At 32.8% G+C, this 18,221-nt stretch overlaps 1 protein-coding gene across 3 annotated transcripts in view; it reads right to left on the bottom strand.

Annotated features, from left to right (window-relative positions):
* The window catches only part of Pli (E3 ubiquitin-protein ligase pellino), a 270,152-nt gene that overhangs the window by 135,814 nt on the left and 116,117 nt on the right, over window positions 1-18,221 (bottom strand). The gene's annotated exons all lie outside the window — the stretch shown is intronic.

Genomic DNA, 18,221 nt, shown 5'->3' with positions numbered 1-18,221 from the left:
AATTCTATACAGAAGAATTGAGAGGAGAGTGGAAGAAGTGTTAGGAGAAGACCAATTTGGTTTCAGGAAAAGTATAGGGACAAGGGAAGCAATTTTAGGCCTCAGATTAATAGTAGAAGGAAGATTAAAGAAATACAAACCGACATACTTGGCGTTTATAGACCTAGAAAAGGCTTTCGATAACGTAGACTGGAATAAAATGTTCAGAATTTTAAAAAATTAGGGCTCAAATACAGAGATAGAAGAACAATTGCTAACATGTACAGGAACCAAACAGCAACAGTAATAATTGAAGAACATAAGAAAGAAGCCGTAATAAGAAAGGGAGTCCGACAAGGATGTTCCCTATCCCCGTTACTTTTTGATCTTTACATGGAACTAGCAGTTAACGATGTTAAAGAACAATTTAGATTCGGAGTAACAGTACAAGGTGAAAAGAAAAGATAAAGATGCTACGATTTGCTGATGATATAGTAATTCTAGCCGAGAGTAAAAAGGATTTAGAAGAAACAATGAACGGCATAGATAAAGTCCTACGCAAGAACTATCGCATGAAAATAAACAAGAACAAAACAAAAGTAATGAAATGTAGTAGAAATAACAAAGATGGACCACTGAATGTGAAAATAGGAGCAGAAAAAATTATGGAGGTAGAAGAATTTTGTTATTTGGGAAGTAGAATTACTAAAGATGGACGAAGCAGGAGCGATATAAAATGCCGTATAGCACAAGCGAAACGAGCCTTCAGTAAGAAATATAATTTGTTTACATCAAAAATTAATTTAAATGTCAGGAAAAGATTTTTGAAAGTATATGTTTGGAGTGTCGCTTTATATGGAAGTGAAACTTGGACAATCGAAGTATCTGAGAAGAAAAGATTAGAAGCTTTTGAAATGTGGTGTTATAGGAGAATGTTAAAAATCAGATGGGTGGATAAAGTGACAAATGAAGAGGTATTGCGGCAAATAGATGAAGAAAGAAGCATTTGGAAAAATATAGTTAAAAGAAGAGGCAGACTTATAGGCCACATACTAAGGCATCCTGGAATAGTCGCTTTAATATTGGAAGGACAGGTAGAAGGAAAAAATTGTGTAGGCAGGCCACGTTTGGAATATGTAAAACAAATTGTTAGGGATGTAAGACGTAGGGGGTATACTGAAATGAAACGACTAGCACTAGATAGGGAATCTTGGAGAGCTGCATCAAACCAGTCAAATGACTGAAGAAAAACAAAAAAAAATTAATAAAGCAAAAAAATAATGAAGATACAAGAGTTTTATTTATTTGTATCTCTTACTTACAAGTAGTCATACTTTTACTTACGGTGGGCGCAATGGATAAATTTTAAATGAAAAAGGGCGCCGCGACTCGGAAAAGTTTGGGAACCACGATCTAGATATTCATTACGGTTAAAAAATAAACGGTTAAATACGCAGATAGGATAATAAAATTATACTAATTGTTTATTTTTAAGACACGGAATATTACAGATAAGATTATATATTACGTAACAAAATAAGTATAAATACGTTACAAGTACAATGCAAAAAGAAAATAAAATATACTAGTAAACAATAAAAACACAAAGACATTAAACAACAAAAAATAATTAGACGACAAACAAAACACTAAATTAATTAATCCATCTGATTTGCTCATTAGTATGACTTAACTAGTCGACAGAAAATGATATAATAAACTGCGCACGTAGAGAGGAATTAATTTAGTTTATCAGAGAAGAAAAATAATAAGACGAAGAATTTTTATAAATCCTATACAGTGCAATTACAACTTCGAACGGATACGTACGAAATTTTATTATTTTAAGAAAACAGTTTTGTTCTAATTTTTTGGATATAACCATAAGAAACTAGATAAATAAGAGTCTAATTTAAAGAACACAAATATATAATCTGCACAAATATATTTCTTCTGTCTAGTATATGAGTGCCATTTAACTTGATAGTTCAAGCTTTAATGGAATTCCTTTAAGTTATTTTTATCTATTTTTTAATTAATAAGTAAAGAAACAATTTCTGTTCTATAAAGTAAGGAAAGCGATTTAGTATTTGAATAACACATCACACGGAATGAACGGTAAACATTAAGAATTATTATGAAATAATAATGACTGTATAGAATAAATATGGTTAAAAGAAAATACAGATTAGAATACGTCAATAAAGTAACGAAATATCTTACGAAACATTAGACAAAAAAAAAAAAAATCTTTTTATTCCGCATTAAATATGTTTGTTCTTATCCAAGTTGCAGTAACGTAGTCCAATATAATTGAAGAACCCGATGGGGGAGGGCCTGTAAGAGCTCTAAGCTACAGGGGCGCTTCAACGCCAAGACACATGGGCACGATCGAGGCAACGTCTGTTTAGGCCGGTCGTCGACCGTGTTTAAAAAAAAAAATTTATATATATAATTGAAGAAAGTAAAATTTAAAAGAAAATTACGCGTAAAAAGAACAGACTGCTTCTTTTTCCAAAACTGTAATTTTACCGTTCCTTTACAAAATAACTATTTTAAGTATATTCAACGACAGATTTTTAATCGTTCTAAAATTATTTAAAAGACATTCAACAATCATGAGACTGCCAAACTAAAAGACAATCGACATTTGATTTCACTTTAGAAAAATCTGATAATATATTATCAAAATATTTAACCTAAAGCTGGTCGTACATATCTTTTAATCGGATTATTACGAATTAAAGTTTCTTTGTTTAATCCGCATTCAGAAGCTATCTCTTCTCGTCTACACTAATAAAAAACAAGAAGACCAGACGGAAAATCTAAACCGCCAATTAGTTAACTTAGACGTCGCAGATGTATTATACGATACGCGCAAAAACGTTTCATCATAATCTTTGTGTTTAATGCAATTGTTAGCATTAATCAAAACATAGAATGCGTTATACGAGTATTTAAATATAATTACGCGGGTAATTTTATTGTCTAATAAGGAACAAGTGGACTGCGAGTACAAGATGTAAGATACAAAAAATGAAACTGAAATAAAGACTTCCTACCTTACATGGAAGCGGTCTTCCTGATATTCTACCCACAATGACGTCACGTGTAATACACCTGGTCAACAACCATCATTTAAAATTGTACTCTATTATGTATTATAAAAAAAATTTAACCGCACACACCTGCTGGCAGCCGAGTGAAAAGGTACTCGCTAACAAATTACTTAACGATTTTGCATACAAAATAAATATTTTTTTAAAAAGTAATTAAATTAATTAAGATGTTAAACTAACAAATTAACAAGATGAAATAAAATCATCATAAAACAGCAGACATTTATCTAACGATATAACTTCGCCATTTGTAATTAAAAAAAAAAAAAATGTTACAAAGGATTCGACCAAAAATGTTTGCACAGTATAAGCGTTAGTAAAATAACTTAGGAAAAGCCGCTGCAAAGCGACTGCAATACTATTATTTCAGTATTAACATTTGTTTATCTTATCAGACCGTTATTTTTTACGGCTGTGAGGTATACAAAAGCAACGATATAAGTGAATCATTTTGCTAACTTTGAGAGTAAGGATGTTCATTATAATAGCTAGACACCTAATAATGAAAACAGTTTAAGAGTAACTTAAAGGGCCAAATATTTCCAGCATTTTGGTTGACGAAAGCAACGGGAAACCCGTTTACTCAGATTATTTATTTGTCCGTAGTACACTACTTCTCGATATAGACTACTCCGTTTTCAATAGTAAGTCGCGTCTCGTGTCAAATCGGCTACAAGCATTTCGGTTACGGTACCCCAGATATACTTTACACCGTTAAACGAACGGCGTTACACTTCACATATGTTTTATGCAGTTTTAAAAATTTTCCAAGACAAAAAAGGAATAAAAAGATATAAACAAAGTTGACTTATCAAAAAATATATGTATAGTTATCACATATACGTAGATATATCTGTCAGTTTTCAAGATTAAACACGAAATTTTGTTTATTTCTGTTAGAATTTACGAAACACTATCAATGGTGTATTGTCTATAATATGGACGGTTTAAGAAGCTAACAAAAATCAAATCACTTATTAAAATGACATCGTCATCCTCAAGTATGAGAAGCATAGACAGAAATGCTTTAATCTTTTATTTACAGGCAAAAAAAACCTAATAATTAATTATCGGCCGACCCAAACAGATAGGTAATAGAAGTACAGCGTAATTAAAATCGATAATTTAATTTGAGACATCGAAAAATATTGGTACGCTTAGAAAAGTGAGGAGTGAAGCGGCTTCCCGTTTCTTTTATCGATGAATCGGGATGAGTTACTAACGAAAACGAGACAAACACGTAAACGGTACTCTCTCGTAACTTGCAACCTTGGCTTACACAGCTAAAGAAAAATGCAAATATAATTAAATAAATGAATACTACATAATTAATTAGTTAATAAAGAACTGTAAGTTACATTAAAAAAATAAACTTTACAACACATTTCATAAACAACAGTAACCTACATTCATATACAAAAGGTTTCAGTTCACGAAAATTATCATCAAAAATTAACTAGAGCAAACAAAGATTATTTAAAACAATTTATTTTCTGAATTTGAATGCGATTATTTACTACGAAACAAATGTTTTTAACAATTCTTTAAAAGCACAAAAATATTTCTTTTTTTTGTAAGATAATATCATTTTCATTAAAAAAATATATAACTATTGACAAATGTACTCGAATTTTATTATTTACATAAATTAAGAAAATGTGAAATCAGAAACCTTTGACAATTTAAAATCGTTGAATATCGGCTATCAATTAAAGACTATCAAATGAAACGCGAAACATTCCCAGATAAAATAACAAAATCGATTTATTTTCGTTTAGCTAATTTAAGAAGTGTTCTGTATACAATAAAGGTTTCGTTTTTTTCGTAACAGCTTATTTTCCTGAAAACTGAAACACTTCTCATTAAAAAAAAAATCTACTTTATAAAATTGATTTACATAACCGCTTTTATATCACTACATACTAGAAAATGATTTTAAAATAAATCTTTACAACAAATAGAGATCAGATTACTTACGATCATCATCGAACAAAAATTCTAAGATCCAACAGGTTTACTCCAGTAAAAAAAAACCAGCAACGTTTCCCAAAGCAATATTTTCATGGTTTTCCTTTATATAAGCTGCATCTGCAATTCGGATCAGATATCTCTACAATCAGCATATTCCAGTTTTTTAACACTTCTAGTCTTGCCGCTTTGGTAAATTAACTTTATTCGACTTTATTTTCACATCAATATCGTTACAGTTCAAAAAATCTTCATAATTTTTTCCTAATAATTTTATACGACAAAAATTACAATTTTCCGGCTACTAAACATATATTTTATTACAGGAATCATCATGAATTATCCTTAACCAAATCAAAGTAATGACGGGAGAAAATAAATTATAAAAAGCCAATAGAAATAAAGGAATCATTTTCTTTTTAAAATCCGCATCTCTTTAAACAAACACGATGTCCAAAGTACAAATCAATCTGTCATTTTTGAAACGATGACAAAACATTTTAATACTTCGTTTAACAAATCGACGACGATTTTTTAAATTATTTATTTCTTCACCTTGTGAAAGGTTTCGATTAATTTTCGAAAGATTTTGAAAAATTAAGTAGCTCGGACGTTAAAGGCCGTGTCACCTTCTAAAAAGCCTGCAACAAAGCTGCACACGAAACTTTCTTAGAATGTGAAACGGCTTCGGTAACAAATGTTTAAAACAATTGCCATCGCATAAGAATTTAAACATGCCCGGATCTGACAAAAGATATCAAGGACATTAAAGTAACACCTGGCAAGCAACAGCCTGACGGCCGACTATTCAGTACTCGTCCTCCGCCGTTACAATCATACAATTCTTTTTTCATCGGTCCAGGAAACAGCTGCCATAAATAAAGGAGAAAAAATGAATAATGTACCTGAAAGTGCTCTCGGATAAAATATTATGTAAGTAGACCGGAAAATTACTTTTTTCAGATAAAATATGCGTTCAGTAACTTAAACTCCATCAACTACAAAATAAAATAACAATCAGAGATAGTTATACGATAGTATGTCATTTTTATGCTCTTTCCCGTAATTTGCGAGATAAATGGCCTGGAATACATATATTCCAGGAATATTGTATGACAATAACGTATGAAAAACGTGCAACTCGTATGACAACACTATCTGTGATGGTTAGCCGTATGACCCTCAAAAAATGGTCCAAGGTCATATATGTGACTATATTCCAGTGAAAACCTTTCTGCTCTTTCTATTGGTGGAATCAAAAATAGGTCAATCCATTTTAAAAAATCATCTTAACCTTGAAATAAGGTCAAGTTCAAATCCAAAATCACCACAAGGTGCCCGCTCTTCAAACTGAGTAACTTTTGTTTAAATCTTTTTTTTTTAATGTGCGTAGTTTACGTGAAAATCGCCTGGGGCGAATAAATAAAACGCCCTATATTTCATAGAACCTAAAAAAAACTTGTCCTAGTTCCTGAATATTCTTCAAATTTAGATTTTTTAGAAGTCCACAACAAGTTAAAGAGAAAAACTACCAAACTTACCAACTTTAGTATATGTCCGATTTCAAAAAAAGAGAAAGAATTGAAAAAGTTTTTCCGTTTTTAGTATCTTTGTTAATTTTATTTTTATTTAAAATTGGAGAAGTCCAGCAGAAAAACCGCTTAAATAAGTGAAAGGCAAGCGACCTGAATCTTTATAAAAACAAGAAAATAAATGCAGAAAACGTAGAGACTACTACCGAGGGTGAGGTAGTAGTATTCTTTTATTTAAAGTTTTCATCATACGTATATTATAATTATATCATAATTCTACTATCATCTAATAATAAGCAAAAACAACAAAAACCAAAACATCAGCAAATCGTTTTTATAATCAAAGTAATTTCCTTTTTAAAAAAGTATCACCAAAGTTATCCAAAAAAAATCGTAAAACGGGACTATAAGAGGAGCATGAAATTAATCCTTTTAGTTAAAAGAAAGCTTGAGCTTACATAAAATAAAATAAATACGAGCCAAGTTAAGAAACACTAAAGTTTAAAAAATACTAGGTCCCGGGAAAACGATCCTTTCTAAGAATAAAAAATATTCTAAAAAATTAATACCTAATACATCAGCTTCACGTTTTAAGGTGATGTATTAGGTATGTGTTTTAAGGTCTCAACTTCACGAAGAGACCTAGAATTTGTTCTAAGACGCAGCAGCATCGCGGTCCGATATCCATCATACCGATCCGGTAAACTACTTTCCAAGAAAATAAAATCTTACCGCTGACATAATCATCTAATTTTTTTTTTTTACTACGCCAAAGTAGGCATTTCTGCAATTTTATTCCGCACAGCCCAACATACAGCCAGAAAAAATCATTACTTTACTAAACTGAATTTCTGAAACTTCTCATATCAGAATCTCCCTTAAAACACTTAAAAAAAAAGAAAAATTTTGGGTATAAAAATAATTCTGCTATACCTAAAAGTGTATGCACCTTAAATGACATTTTTATCAGTATTAATAAAGAACAAACTTTACTATATAAAAACACGCGAAAGTGTTATTATGTTATTCGGGCGTCTGACACCAAAAAAAATAATCAATTATGCTAATACGTATAACAGAAAAAAAACTGTACTAAGTATATTTTACAACTAAAAATGAAGTAGGGCATGTTATACAGTATTATTAACCATTAATATGAGTGATATATAAAGTCGGCCACTGCCGACTTTAATATATCACTCTATATAAAATATTAATTTAAACACAACAAATATATCCGTAAAATTTAGTAAAATATCAATTATTACATAATGTTAAATAATTAATTCCACCTTTTATATGATTAACTTTTACGCTAAACACTAACACCGAAAAGAGGTTATTTTAATTAATTTTTCCACTTCATTTGCTTGATAATTTGATTTGTAATCTTTGTAGTTGTATATATTAAAATGGAAGTGAAAAATATCTTTAGTCGAATAATTAAAGAATTCAATACCTAGAATGCAGTAAAATCAAACCGACGACTCGGTGGTGCGTTTGAAACAATAAGTATTCTTTGGATAAACTTTCGTAACATTCATAAATAAATAAAAGCAAATTCCGATTATAAACGAGATTATTTCTTTAGGTTGACTTACATTTCAGTAGATACTTTATTTCGTAAACAAAATCTTACGTACAACGTCGTCGAACAAAAAGTGCTAAGGGGGGAATGGACACCTGTTTGTCCGAGTACGGTAGTTCATATCGTGCTGTCGTTCCTTCACAAATAAATCGTCTTTATCACGCGTTTGCTTATACTCCATTCCTTTTTCTTTACTCGTGTAGATTTAACTTTGTTAGGTTCTGCCGAGGATGCCGGGACATGTATACAGACAGTTCATCCTAGATATTATGCGATCGGAGGGGTAACTTTCGAACCGTTCCGAAACTTCTTTCCTATTCGATGGCCGCATAAGCTTTCTCTAGTCGATCGTAGGTAATTCTATCCTGTAGAACGTTACCTCCAAATTCCTAGTTAACTGCAAGAAAAAAAAGGTGTTTACCTCCAGGACAAGTAAACGAGGCAAGGATTATCAGCGTATAAAACGTTTTGAGTATTAAATTCGGTTCTATAGCGATATCCAGGATAACGGTTTCGGCATTCTGGGTAAATACGCGGACGTCTGTTTTTTAGGAGGGAATCTTGTATTATCATCTTGATGGAGACATTTCTTTTCCTGTTTAGCCTCCGGTAACTACCTTTCAGATAATACTTCAGAGGATGTACGAGGATGATATGTATGAGTGTAAATGAAGTGTAGTCTTCTACAGTCTCAGTTCGACCATTCCTGAGATGTGTGGTTAATTGAAACCCAACCACCAAAGAACACCGGTATTCACGATCTACTATTCAAATCTGTGTAAAAATAACCGACTTTACTAGGAATTGAACGTTGGAACTTCCGAATTTCTAAATCAGCTGCTTTGGGAAGACGCGTTCACCACCACTAGACAAACCCGGTGGGTCGATGGAGACATTTTCCGTGAGTAACCGTTCGTCTGCTGTAGATCATCCTTTCCCACGATTCACTTTTCCCCTTATATTTTTGGTGCAATTTCCCCCATTACTGGTGGATGGAGCTTCCTAGGTACTATCAGAAGCGGGGCCCTGCGAATCGCTCCGGCATCCCCGATTTCCAGGAATGCTGTTTTCTGTTCGGCTGTTGCGGCTAGACCACAGTAATCTCCGATCCCTATCAAAGAAAGTCGTCTCCTAATCTCTAAAATACAAATACTCTAAAAGTTACCTTCATAGGCAATAGGTTATTCGAAAAACACTCGTCTAGATCTGACATACGAATGCAAAATATACGAGAAAATGTGTATTCGTATGTACACACTAGACGAGGATTAATAACGCAGAGATGTGTACGGATAATCGTTTAACATGTATGCAGGACGCTACAAATGCTCGTCTAGTTTAACTCGTTTGCTTTAATAGTTCGCGGAAATTTCAGTTTCATTAGACACAGACTATCGCCCGTATTTTAATACTTATTAATGATAAAACCAAAAACATCACAGATTTTATTGCGGTTTATGATAAATGTAAAATAATCCGTTTATCTCATAAATTAGATTAAGATACGACTAATCTAGTTTTAATCTCTTTTTTAATAACAAATGTGATATGTAATCGAATTAATCTTTAGGGATTAGATATTCCTAATATTTGTATAATACGTCGTCATACAGTAATTACAATATAATTAGCAAGACGTAAACAATAATTATAAAACTGTGAAAACTCGTATAGCTTACGTAAAACAAAAACTTGAAATACTCAATTTTTGCAAAACTTGGCCCTCTCTTAGCATTTTGTTCTCGTATACAAACCCCACGATATAAGAAAGATAAAAATCGATTAGTTTACGTACATATCTTGTATTACTGACTAAGGCTACCAATCCCGAATCACAAAACTAACACTTATTACCCAGTCGTTTAAAATTGTTCAGATTACGTATAGATTTTCATTTATTCCTCGAATTTCTTAATTTTCCAATGTTTTCGTGTTTATCCAATTAATTATTTCCAGTCTTCTTCACGCTCATATTTCAAATGCGTTAGGCGTTGCGTTTCTTTCCGGTTCTTTAGCGTCCGCGTTTCATATCATATTTACACAAAAGCGCACGCAAAACCTAACATTTAAAATAACACTTAGCATAAATCCATCTTGGAATAACCGTTCTTTTCTAATAAATTATTATTCTTAAATAACGTTATACTTATTTGATTTTCATTTCTATAATTTTTTTATTAACATGTTTCTGCAAGCGTCTCTGTACAGTTTCATTCAATCCTCTCTTTTTTTTTTTTTAATAAACGTTCCGTGCTTTTTTCCAAACCACATTCTTTATAAATGTGTAATTAATTATTTAATTCTAAGTGCATAATTATTAAATTCTAATATACTATAAACGCATAAAATAGTCCTTCGATAATTCTTTTTTTTAACAGTCGGCTAATTTCCTCCCCTTTCTGGTTATACAGCTAAATAAGCATGTATTTTTTCTAGTTTTGTACAGACTTGATTATTAGTTTTAAGAAACCACGATTATAAGAACAAAAAGGGCGACCCGCAAATTCATAATCGTATTTTAAAATTTTACCGTAAACCTTTACACACGATTACGTAATAAGCATTAGGTTAGTGTAATGTTCATATTCATGACATCTTTACGAAATCATTTTTTTTAGCGATATAAATTATGAATGAACGATTTGGTACTTAAACTAAACCGTTATTTTTAAATTGTATAATAAATTACACCTTTTCAATGAATACACGACGCTATAATTCTACTATTCGTGTAAACTATCTCGATACATAAAGTGAATCTTATAAGCGAGATCCTTAAACATATTACTGTCGTAAATAAAATAACTGCCATTAAATCTGCGAACAAATACCTTGATAACTTATCATTTTGAGGATGTAAGAGCAGGTAAAAAAATGCAGGCACTTTTAATATATTTTTTCCGGTATAAAGATTATACAAAAAGTAGAATGTAATACTATACTGTTAACACACCGATGCGCACAAAACGAAAAGTACACGGGCTTACCTTAAGAGTACATATTGTTTATCTATTTTTTATATTATTATTATTATTATTTTAACAACATACGGTGTTTAGAACGGACGATAGAAAACGCTACTTTTTCACGTTCAACGTACAATTTCCTGTTTCCGCTCCCTTCAATAGTTACGGTAAAACAGCGGTAGAATGAAAAGGAAAACACTATTCGTTGTATTTTTTCCTACATATTCTCACGGAGCCTATTAGCATTGCGGTATCGTATAGCGATAACAAACAAAACCGTAATTTTACTCGACGACAGAAAAACTTATATTAATTCACGGGTATAGTTCAAAGTAAAAACGATGAGGGTAGTAAAAGCTTAAACAACCTCTCCTTCCGCAACGCGCATTCGTTCTACGCATGCCAGGACTCGAGAACGCTTCCTGGTGTTCAGGGGACAAAGTGCGACGATCTCAATCGTTTTCGTTCCGAACGTATTAAAAATGTTTTGACTGGAGAAAATTTTAATTTCTTATATCGGAATTAATATACACATCTGCCGATCGATACGAAAGGATTCCGGTGGAACGAAATACTTCTTTTAGTGTACTGTTAAATTATCAACCTTCCTATATTTCTACTTTTTAAACATCTTTTCAACAACACGATCCTTGTGAGCAATTAAGTAACGAATAGTGCGAGGTAAAGAAACGCGGTAATCAATATTTTTCAACGGTGTACAACCTCAACAAATTGCGATATAAAGTACCTCAAAAACTATGATATGTAAGCAATTATTTTTGTAAACCTTTAATAGTGCTCCAGAAAAAACCAACTTCTATACTGCCATTTTTATATAATATAATTATTCATCTACATCAAAACGTAACATTTGATGGTTCGTTATGTTAAGGGGGTAAGAACATTCTATACTACATAACGTTAACGTTTGTACCTTTTTCTCAGCAATTACTCAACATACTTGCACGATTATTTTTTCCCATTCAAAAGATCTAATTTTAATCTTATACTTTTACGTCCATATTTCAATTTGCTTGAAAAATAATTATCCTACGGATTCTTTAAACTAACTTTTATGATTGAAAATTTTCACCGATAATAGTTTTTAATTTTTTTTTATGAATATCTTTTAATTTTGTACATTCAGTCTGTAGAGCTAAGCGAGCTGAAAATTAAAAAATATCCCTTTCGGCACGTCGGAAGGCGGAGGTAGATTTCACCGGTGCTAAGTAGGGCATAAAAAAAATTTCCACCTTAGTTAAAAAAAACGTCAAATTTACTCAATACGACAATGTTTAGCATACAACATCTTCTTATAATTCCAGCAACACTTTGGTCATCCCTTGCCGTAAGGGTTGGTCATATCAAAAACTGTTTCAGACAAAGGTTTTAGGTAACGTTTAGAAGACTAACGACCACTTTAAACCTATTCGATACTGTGCCTATTAAGGGAGGTATGATATTTTTTTTCTCTTCGAAACCCAATTTTTTCCTACACATTTCGACAACAGCTTTGTGTCTGACAGATCATTGAACATGTACTTGATTTCCTTCATAATTGCTGTAGGCAAATGATAATGGTAATTATGACCGTAATCACTACCTGACTTTTGAGCTGTAGTATATTTGCACCATGTTACATCTGTCTGCGGACAAAGTGTTGTTTAGGCTCATAATTACTTGACGACACGTGGAAATATACTACTCACATTGCTTGTCTCATAATAGCTACACTTGTAATATTTCTTCTAAAGCCATAGTAGGTTTGCAATTCTTGAATAGCAAAATCTGTCAGCCTGTTTTTTCCACAGACGGTTTTTCTATCTGCAAGCTTCGTACGCTGCGCTTTCAGATTTCTTAATCTTGTGCCCATTCGTTTTTCCACATGTTCAACGCATTCCAGCTTTTTTAATTTAACTTCAGGCCATAAGGATGTGACTGACGAACAGCCTGGAACGCCTTGGAATCACAATCTCCTAGATATTCAATGTATCTTCTGTTATAGAGAAGAAGAGAGGTGATGAAGAATATTAAATAATGATTTTTGGTTTTTGTTTTTTTTTTAATACTTCCAGTCATGTAGAAAAAGTAATTTATATACCACTTTTAAAAAAATTTCAAAATACAAGCAAGATAAACTAAAAAACAGAAAAATTACATTTTTCAAGTTTTTTCATGTTAGAACCCCTTAAAAGAAGATTAAACTTTAACATTACAAAACAATTTTCCGACGACAATTCGTATGAAATTACGTATAAGACACTAAACCTGTGGAGAAAAAAATCTGATCACTATTATTAACTCAACTACTGAGATGGTTATGCCTGAATATTTTTTTACGTAATTTTGTAATTATCATAATGATTTTTTTACATATTGATTTTTATTGGTTATTTTTTTACAGTGAAACTCTGATTCTAGATTAGACTTATTTCTAATTACAACACCGCTAAAATCATTCTCGCAAACGTATATAGTAGAGAACGGAAGCAAGAGCAATAAACCACATTTCGTAAAAGAAATGTATTCTAAGATTAGTTTTAAGATCAAAATAAGTGGTTCGTTATTTAATCGGGTTAGTTCATCGGTTTACGCCAATATTTTATTTAACATCAACATAATTACTACATTCCACATCCATAGATACCCGATTTATAGATGGCATTCTTTGTGTTAGTCAACAATTTTACACATTTACATTTCATTTTTTTTTGTGTTAGTCAACATTGAATACGTCCCTCCATCACAAAATTAACAAGACCTGAATGATTTATAAAATATACGGGACACACCGACCTAGCTCATCTCTTTACAAGATTCTTCCGTAAATTTCTCAATTTGTTCTTAAACGACCCGCCTTCATTTTCAAAATCCTCTATAACGATACGATCCAAAAGCTACTTATATATTCTTTTACTTTTTTCCTCTATTTTCCATTTTTCACTGTAATCCATATACCGAAAGTATACCTTTGTAATAATTAGATCAACAAGCAAGCGCCTTTATTACATGAAAAGATTTACAAGATATCGAAGTAGTTTAACTTGTTTTTTTTTTCACACTATTACACGATAAACCGAATAGTTCTATTTCAGCATCTCTGTCTGACGTGGACCGCTTTCATACTGGAAATTAAAAAAACCACACGCTGAAAAATCCTGTGTATTGCTTCATCTAGAAAGAATATTCCCGATCGACGATACTTTTAAACGTTGCATATTGAAATTTTCAGCAGTATATTAAAAAGTTATTTTTTATATTCGTAAGTTTCCCTAAAATGTTAAAAAAATATATAAAATTATGACTTCGTAATTATACACGTAAATGTACACGATTTTTATGCAACGTTATCTTTGTGCGATTTACCGTACTAATTGCGTCTGAATTATTATGAAGTATCGCCGGTATAAGATTGTACGTATCAGCGACAGTACGCATACCAGAGATGTCGTTTATCAGAGCATAACTTTGCCCTGTTTTTATGTAAATACTCAAATTCTTTAATTGTCTATAACTTTATCCTTTTATGTATCCTACAAGCTACGTGTGTGTGTGTATATATATATATGTACAGAGTTGCCAGAAAGTTTAGGGACAAGCCTACATTTGTCGAACCCACTTTTGTCCTTAAACTAACTGCATTTCAGTCAATATTTTACACGATGTTATTTCGCATCTAATTACGGGTTTTCAGTAAAAGTTTCCGTTTTCCGTTTTTAAGAGAGGACTAAAAATCCAATTTTTCAACTAAAATTCTTTTTCTAGAAAACGGCTAATCCTACACCAACGAAAATTTTACTGCAGTTTTATGACATAACGATCATAAAATAATACAACTCGAGGACAAAAATTCCTACTATTTAGTCGCCTATCAAGTTTTTTTTTCGGAAAATTCGGTGGAAAAATTGGGCATTTTCGTTCCGCGATAACTCGATTGGCAACCTTAGACCAGTTCTGACTGCACAGCTGTTTTCTCCGTGTCTTGTTTGTGACGAATCGGCTGTGCGAGTGACCTCTGTGCTGTTGTCAGGGAAATAATAAAAGGCGAGGTTTATAACCTCGCTACATTTTTAACTGTTTTGTGAAAGTAAATTCTGCGGATATGTGGCGATCATCTGCATTTGAAAATACCAATTGGCAAATTATCGATATGCACAAGTAAGATAACTCCCGATCAATAATATTAAACGTAACATGTTTAAAACGTGTGTTGAGAACACAGTGAGGCGTTCTAAGGAAGCTACTCATCAATGATGTTGAATGGAACATAACTGAAGGATCCATGAAGTGACAGACCGCGCAAAACCTCGTCTCGTCAGGATCGAAACTTAATTTTGAGTGGCAAAACCGTAATGCAAGTTGTACAGATTTATTGTCTGTTATGAAAGAAGATGACAAAGACCTCCAGTATTTGTGCGTGTACTGTGTCTTCAAGGCATCGGTAAAAAGGTTTCAACTCTATGCACTTCGCAAATCTCAGCTAAACAATCGACTGAAAAGCGAAGCAAAATTTCGTGTACAACTCGAGTTGGCTGGTTAAAAGAGGCTTGGAGGCGTGTTAACTTCGCGGATAAAAGACGATTTGAACTGTATTCTAGGCACAGAAATAAGATCCGACTACAAAGACTGAAAAATATTTTCCTGCTTGTATCGTTCCGGCAGTTGAGGCCTGTGGCGAAGCCGTGATATGATTTGCGGTTCCATCACATCTGAGGGTCCAGGGGAGCTTCCTTTTGTCGAAGGAACCTACGAATGGTGTAAAATACTGCCAAATAATGAAGGAAGTCATGCTACCGTCGGTTAAAAAATTGCTTGATGAAAATTGTATCTACCAGCAAGACAATGTCCCGTGTCACACCTCTTACTAACACCAAGGACACCAACTTTTCTAAGCAAGATGTTGAGGATCTTCGACGGGAAGCGAAGAGGTCTGACCTAAACCCCATCGAAAATGTATGGAACACGATGGCTAACCGTCTAGTCAAACAAAAGCCTAAGAATAAAACCGAGCTGAAGTTAATATTGGCAGAAAATTACCAACGATGAGTGTTTGAAGCTTATGAACTCTATGCCGAAGAGGATGAAGGAATGCTACAACGCTAAGGGAGGCCCCATTAACTGCTGAACAACGTACTGTATGTAGATTACATAATTCTCTTATTTTGTATTAATAAAACTACTTTCTTTCAAAAGTTCGTGTTTTTTAAGTCTGTTCCTTAATTTTCTGGCAACACCGAGTATAGGACAATCCAGAGATAAACTAAAACTCAAATGAACTAGTGGTTAACAAAAACAACGTAACGTAATTATAAAAATAATTACGTGCAAATATAAATCTTAATTTTCTAAATCTCACGCTAATGGTCAGAAACTGCCACTTTTTAATACATATTTTTCATATATATAGTATTTTTTTTAATACATATTTATTTAACCATCGAAATTCATTTAAATAGAATATTAATAATTATAAAAGGATATTAAAAGTAAAAACTCGCTACAATCGACTACAAATGCGATTAAAATCTCGAGCGTCCAATTACGATACAACATTAAACTGATAAGTTTTCTCTAATTCCCCTCTGACGATAACATACAACGTTTACGGAAGCGACCACAACCATCCGATCATGGAACTGCGGTTTAACAGTACTTGAAATTCAATATTCAACTTCCCCTTTAAGATTTTACACGGTAATGTTACAACGCGTCTTATATAATTATTCAAGCTCTTTCAAAATTGACATGTTATGCTTTCATTTCTTCCCAGAAAAAAAATTTCCATCGACTACCAGACGGCAATGTACGCCGAGTAACCTAAATTTCATTTAAAAAAATATATACATAAATGAAAAGTAAATTAAAAATACTGTACTCTTTAATTAATTTAAAAAATAAAAAAGCTGCCTTCTTAAACCAGACGGATTTCTAGTTTCCTGCTTAAATATCTAAGATTTTAGAAAAAATTTAACATTACCGTTAAATAAACTCGTCCCAGTATTGTAATTTAACGGCCGTCCGGAAGAGGAGGTCGGGATGCTCTCATGATTCATCCAAATCGTTCCATTGCATGAAGCATGTTTTTGCCTGATTTCAGCCCTGGTTCTTCAATCACCAAAATGTTACACTTATAACACTGAATGGGCAAACAGTATCATAAATGTGCGCAGATCAACAAATGATCTTTCGGGTAATCGTAACCAGATCGCACTGCTCAAAGACTCATTCCGATTTCGAGTTTTGCCTTTCACGCATTTGGCCGATAAGTTTGGATCTGACATATCACGGAAGATGGATTTTATTTTTTCCATAACACTTTTTGGCAGGTGAAAACGGGCTAAATGATCATAATATCTCCCAAACAATTTGCGCTTCTTAAATTTGCACCAAGTATCAGCCGGAAAAACTAATGGTTGGTATCTTCATTAGAAGAAGAGGCATGATTAAATTCCGCCCATATTGCACGCTTCGCTGACTCTTCATTATGATAGTGAAGTCTTATAGCAAAGTCATGAAATGTTTGTAATTTTTTGTACTGCGTTTTTTACGAGGGAGGTTACAGTCTGCACGAACTTCTTTGTCATAAGATTTTAATTTTCTCAGACGTGTCCCAAGCCAGCATATGTCCGACACATTCAAGTTTCTCACTATTTTGGTATTTTCCCCGTTCGTTTTACTTTCATACACAGAAATATAGACCTTTGTATCCCCATCTACTTGGTACTGAATGTGTCGAACAATGTACAAATCTTCTGACCGTTCAAACAACTGTTTCGCACCAGCAACCTCCATACCACTGCTAGTGACTAGATAATTTGCCTCGCCTGTCTGTGTGTTCATCTTTTTCTTTGTCAGGATACCTAAAAAATTTACTTCTAATGGCCACATCGATGAGTTTACCAGTATCAACTGATGTCAGAGAAACACTATTCAATGAGTGTCCTCGTTTATGTCGGGAACCATCCAGAGCAACACACAAATACTGCTCGGTTCTACAACAGCTTCCTCGCCTGACGTTTGCATAAATGACTTTTGCATACAGTTTCCATGGCAGCAGAAAGTTAAGTTT

Source organism: Lycorma delicatula, chromosome 5 (assembly GCF_047948215.1).
Source record: "Lycorma delicatula isolate Av1 chromosome 5, ASM4794821v1, whole genome shotgun sequence".
Lineage (NCBI taxonomy): Eukaryota > Metazoa > Arthropoda > Insecta > Hemiptera > Fulgoridae > Lycorma > Lycorma delicatula.
The sequence above is the reverse complement of the archived record's forward strand: the minus strand, read 5'-3'. Positions and strand labels throughout refer to the sequence as shown.